The following is a 6,718-nucleotide window of genomic DNA, read 5'->3' on the forward strand; positions in this document are numbered from 1 at the left end:
CAGACCTCCTCCACCAGTGATGTAGGGGGTGCTTGGTCCACGTGACCAACAGATGCCGAACCCTACAAAGGTAGGCGTGCCTCCAAAGTAGGTGGCACCGCCAACCACACTTCAAGCCCCGCCACCACGTCAAGGTGACCCCCCTCAGCGGGGCACTGGGACTGGATAATAGTTTGTATCCACTGGGTCTGGGTAATATATTTCCAATTTTATAATATTAATAAAATATACTAAATATTTCTTTTTATTGAAAACAAAGACTTTGTGATGAACAAGAATCCTTTAACCTACAAAACTAATAGTAAGAAAGCAAAACAAGAAGAAAATATAATGGTTCAGGGGGAGCTCAAAGAAAAAAGGTAAAAACAGACAAAAAATCTATATATGTTAACTAAAAATGTAATGGTGTAGACATGCGAGGGGCAGCTGGCCTGGCGAGGCCCACAACCCGCCCCTGGGTTCCTGGAGCAGCAGCTGGACTCCCCCAGAACCATTTGGTACCATTCCCAACTGGGGTAGAGATTCGAAAAGAGGAGGTTATTGTTCGTATGAATATTTGTGGAAAATAATTTATGGATTTATTATTTACCGCCATAAATGTTCATAAATGGTGTGTTTCTTATCTACGACGCCTTGCTCCACCACGGAGCTCCCAAACAGGGAGGTGGCTGTGACAGAAAGGTCTCCACATTGCTCTATCACTGCATGGGGGGTGTGATGCCCCAATTGTGTATTAGCAGGCTAGCAGACAGGAAGGGGTGGCTGAGCCTGTTATGTGCCCAAGGCTTTATCAGGGCCAGAGCCAACTCAGACATGTACTTGCGTCTGATGGGGGTCTGGGTGTGGGTCCGAATCCGGTTTTCACTGTAGATAATCTAGTTGATGACTGCAACATCCATACACAATCCACTGGGACTGGAAAATATTTTCCAAAAATCCATAATATTAGCAACACCAAACCACGGAGGGCAAGATGGATACCTTCCCCTACACCACCATCAAAGAGCATGAAGGTTCTGGGAACATGATCCCCCTAACCCCCCCCTCACAAAAATGCACAGTGCAAATCAAAATTGGAGTGGGAAGCATTTCTCCAGCCCAAGACTTCCAGGGTTAAAGATGTAGATTTGGAAAAGGAGCTTAGAGGACAAGATTTAAATTTTATATATAGATAATTCAGTGAACTTTATGAAATAGGATTCGAAAGTTACATCCCACAGCACAAAGAAGCAGAAAAGAAAATAAGGAAATGGCTTAATACAAAACGTAAAAAATCAAAAGAAATAAAAAGTCTTATGGAATAGATATAGAAGACACAATAGTGAGAGGGCATATAATAACTATAACCAGGCAAGGATAAGGAGAGAAGCCCAAAAACAGTTTGAGGGAGACATTATAAATAAAAGTAGTGATCAACAGAAGCTATTTTACAGTTACATCCGAAGCAAAACCAAAGTTAAAGATAAGAAACAGTCCACTACGGACAAGTGGATCATCTATACACAAGAGACAGATATTTGTGAAACACAAAATAAAAACTTCCAATTAATTTTTACAGAAGAAAAAAAATTTGAAAGAGATGATATGGAACAAGCATGCCCACACCTATTACCAGATATAAAAATACCAGTAAAAGATATACAGAAGGAATTAAGTAAATTAGACAAAGGAAAAGGAAATGGTCCTGACGAAATCTCATGTCGGGTGCTAAATGAATGTGCAAAAGAGTTAAGCAGACCAATATATTAAATATTCAGGGAATTCTTGGGTCAAGGTAAACTACCTGATATTTGGAAGAAAACAAACATTGTTCTGTTCAAGAAAGGTACTAGACAAAATCCACTCAACTACCGACCAATATCACTAACCAGTGTTGTAAGAAGATATTAAAAAAGATAATAAGAAAAGTTTGGGTAAATCATCTAGAAAAAAGTATGATAACAGAAAGGCAGTTTGGTTTTAGAAAGGGAAAATCATGTTACTAATCTGTTAAGCTACTTTGATAGAGTTGCAGAAACTTTACAGAAAAGGATGGGTGGACAGTATCTATTTAGATTTCAAGAAAGCATTTGACAGAGTACTGCACCAAAGACCTTTTTGGAAGCTGTATCATCAAGGGGGAATCCAAGGCAACCTGTACAGGTAGTTCTCACTTTATTCGAGAGATACTTTCCTGAAGGGATCGCGTAAAGTAAACGTATTTTCCCCATAAGATTAGATGTAAAGTCTGGGGGTTACGTTCCTTTGATTTAAGAAGTTAGGTGTGATGGTTGTCTGGGACATGAAACAAACTTTTTTTTTATAACAGAAAATATCTTTATTTTACAGAACATACTGTAGTATTACTTACACTATACTCTTACTCCACCTCTCAACTTTTCTCTGGACCCATCTCCAGCTCCACCTCTGACTCTGCCTCTCGCTCCGAGTGTGGTCCCACGTGTGCTCATCTCGCTCCGAGTCTTGTCCCACGTTCGATTCCACATCATCTCGTTCCGAGTCTGGTCCCGCGTCTGTTTCTATATCCACATCTCGTTCCGAGTCTGGTCCCACATCTTTTTCAGCACTTTTCCTTTGAAAGAATGATGTTATTGTCTGTTGTTTCTTTTTTTGTTATTTTTCTTTCAACATAATCTCCTAACAGGCCATGCTCCCCATCACTGCACAGGAAACAGTTGAGCTTCTTTCAACATTTGGGTCATTCTCTACAATTATGGCCAGTGCTTTTCTGATGAGCTCCAGACACTCAGACAAATTCTTGATTGTCAAAGCTCGTAACGGCTCATCTGCTGCTGAGGTTGAAATTGATGCTGCTGCTGTTTTTGCCTCCCCCAGCTCTTCCAGGCACTCCTTCTCATCTCCAACAAGTCTTCATTGGAGAATTCCACCTGGGGGGATTGCAGCAACTCGCTAATGTCTTCTTCCCCGAGTTCGACAAATCTAAGCTGCTGCGCAAGGCGAAGACTTGTTGTTTGCATCAGCCAGATTGTCATTAATACTAAAGCCTTTGAAGTAATGAACGAAATGAGGGCAGAGCTTTTTCCAGACTCCATTCAGGCACTTGCTTGGCAACTCATCCCAAGATTGTTTAATGAACCTGATGATTTCTTTCACTGTGAAATTCTTCCAGTAGTCCCGGACAGTGATGTTTTGCTGCTCTGTCACTTTTACCAGTTCTGCCAACGTCGACCGCAGGTAATAAGACTTGAAAGTCTGGATGATGCCCTGATCAAGAGGTTGAACCAGGAAGGTTTGTAGGGAGAAACAATTTTTATGTTCTCACTTATGTCTGCCAGGGATGGTGGGTGGCTAGGTGCGTTGTCTACAACAAGCAAAATCTTAAATGGCAGATTTTCTTGCTTGCAATAAACCTCCAGTTCTCGGTGGAGCTTCTTAAAATAATCTCCAAACACAGTCCCTGCCATCCAGCCCTTCTTGTTGGCATACCAGTAGCATGGGTGGAATGCCTTGTCGTAACTCTGACAAAGTTATGCGAACGTAAGAATTTTGTAGCATTATTTTGATAGGCATGTAAAAAATAATTGGCCAACGTACGAATTTTTTATTATCATTTGATTTAGGCACATGAAAACTAGGCCAGCGTATGAATTTTGTAGCATCATTTGTTTTAGGCACAATAAAACTAGCCCAGCGTATGAAATTTGTAGCATCATTTGATTTAGGCACAATAAAACTAGCCAGCATATGAATTTTGTAGCATCATTTGATTTAGGCACAAAAACTAGGCCAACGTACGAATTTTGTAGCATCATTTGATTTAGGCACAAAAACTAGGCCAACGTACGAATTTTGTAGCATCATTTGATTTTGGTACATGAGCATAAAAATTTTGCATCATCATTCAAGCTAGGCACATAAAAAAACACCAGACCAGTGTAAAAATTGTATAGCATCATTTGATTTAGGCATATAAAAAAATTAGGCCAGTTTATTAATTTGTAGCATCATTCATTTAGGCACATAAAAATGTAGGTCAGCATACGAATTTTGTAGCATTATTTTCTAGCAACGTTTGTAATAGGAACACAAAACGTTTGAATTTTTAGCTTCTAGCATTATTTTAATTCGAGACTCAAATAATTAGTCAGGATTAAGAATTTTCCAGCATCGTTTGAATCAGGCACACAAAATGTTAGAATTTTTACTTTTAACATTTTTTCAATTACGTACAGTACACAAATTATAAATTATAAAACTCTTCTTACCTTGAGTGCCCTGGGAATATTGGAGTGGTAGCCAATCACTTTCTTTAGCTGACAGTCACCTTCAGCATTGGCCCCCAGTAGTAGAGTCAGGCGGTCCATGGATGCCTTGAATCCAGGTGCTATAGCCTCTTCCTTGGAGATATAGATGCGGTTCGGCAGCTTCTTCCAATATAGACCAGGTTCATCAATGTTAAACACCTGTTTGGAAGAATATCCGCCCTCCTCAATTATGGACTTCAGCATAGCAGGGTATTCCTCGGCAGCTTGACGATCAGCAGATGCTGCCTCTCCCACCATCTTCGGATTGTGGAAGCCGTAACGTTTGCGAAAGTTAGCAAACCATCCAGAACTTGCATGGAAAGGCTTCTTTTCTTCATCCGTGTGTAGATCATTATAAATCAACCTTGCCTTAGCTTGAACTAAGGTGAAGCTGACAGGCACGTGCATCTTGTTTGGCTAGCATATTCTCCATTTGCTGCATTTCAACAGAACGAGAATATGATGATTTACAGCCCTTGAGTGGAGTTCCTGCCTTAGCGTTGGCACGAATCTTGTTGGCGTTACCTCGAATGGTACTGACAGTGTTCACACTAAGCTTAATAGCGTCCACAATGACTGAGGCCTTCTGACCCTCATCAATTCTGTCTAAGACTTCCAGTTTTTGCTATAGGGTCAAGGTCTTCCTGGACTTCTCAAGAGCACTACCACTAGTAGTAGAAGTTGAAGGGTAGTGTGAGGTACTGTAGTGTCATGTGAGTGAGTGGGAACGGTGAGGTAGTGGTGGCAAAAAATGGGAGATGTTGCCTCGGACAAGACGTCGCCAAAGTGGACAAGAACAAGGACTCACGCACTTAAACCTGCCATGCGCACGAATTTGAGCGCACGATTTGAATCAGCATACATCGCGTTATATTAAATAAGGCACGTAAAGAAAAAAAATGACTATTTTTTGCCTTGCGTTATTTCAAGTTCGTGTAATTTATACACACGTAAAGTGAGAACTACCTGTACTGTTGGGTGGAGGATTTTCTCAGAAAAAGGGAAATGAGAACAGTACTAAAGGGAAACTACTCATCATGGAAGGAAATGACCAGCAGAGTTCCACAGGGCTCAGTCCTGGCACCAATTATGTTCTTAGTGTATAAAAATGATATAGATAGAAATATTGGAAATGAAAGCTATCTAAATATGTTTGCTGATGATGCAAAAATACAAAGGAGAAACTAATACAGACTCTTACAGAGAGCTACACGAAGAATTAAATAGCCTTCATGAATGGAGCAATAAATGGCAAATGGAATTCATTGTGGACAAGTATCATGTAATTAAGTCCAGTAAAAGTTGAAAAAGACCAGATTGGGATTATAAGTTAGAAAGTAAAATCCTACACATATCAGAAAGAGAGAAGGACCTAGGAGTGATTATTAATAACAGACCATCTTTAGCTGACCACATCAGTGAGAAGGAACGGAACATGTGTACACTGCTTGCTAATAAGAGAATGGCATTCACATACATAAATGAAGACATGCTGAGAAAGATAATTACATCATTCATCAGACCAACCCTGGAGTATGCATCGGTAGTCTGGAATCCACATCTCAAGAATTACATAGACAAGATTGAAAAAGATCAAAGTGCCGCTACAAGATGGGTACCAAGCTTAGGGGATCTAACCCCTTAACCGCGGGCCATCACTTTCGTGACGCTTGGGAGCAAGAGATCATACCACGGGGCATCACTTTTGTGATTCTGTATTATTTTGAATTCACCCGGGCTTTCAAGTGGTGGCTTATATCATCTATCAGTACTGCCAATGTCCAACACTAGTCAGCATTCCTAATCTCATCTGAGAGTGCCATACACCTAGAATTGGCTAATTATCACCTGACAATACCTCAAGTGCACCCGTTCGCTAATTTTCGCTGTTTATTTCCCCTTGAAATATGCTGTATAATCTATTTTCGTAATAAAAATATATATAAGAAAGGAAGGGAGAAGCCTAAGTGATATTTACATTCACCTGGAACTACCTAATTATTACAGGCCACCACACTGTATTCTATGCTAAGTAAATCTTCCCTGGAATTTTCCACTGATTTCATCCATTGAAATAAGCCCTATGCCCTATTCTTATACCAAATAATATATACAAAAAAGAAATAAGGTAAGTGATAGTGCCATACACCTGGAATTGGCTAATTATCACCTGACAACACCTCACGTGCACTCGTTCGCTAATTTTTGCTGTTTATTTCCCCTTGAAATATGCCGTATAATCTATTTTCGTAATAAATACACATATAAGGAGGGAAAGGAGAAGCCTAAGTGATATTTACATTCACCTGGAACTACCTAATTATTGCAGGCCACCACACTGTATCTATGCTAAGTAAATCTTCCCTGGAATTTTCCACTGATTTCATCCATTGAAATAAGCACTATGCCCTATTCTTATACCAAATAATATATACAAAAAAGAAATAAGGTAA

The sequence above is a fragment of the Coenobita brevimanus genome, chromosome 40 (genome assembly GCF_032717465.1).
Source record: "Coenobita brevimanus isolate Jiangsu-jjx chromosome 40, ASM3271746v2, whole genome shotgun sequence".
Taxonomy (NCBI): Eukaryota; Metazoa; Arthropoda; class Malacostraca; order Decapoda; family Coenobitidae; genus Coenobita; species Coenobita brevimanus.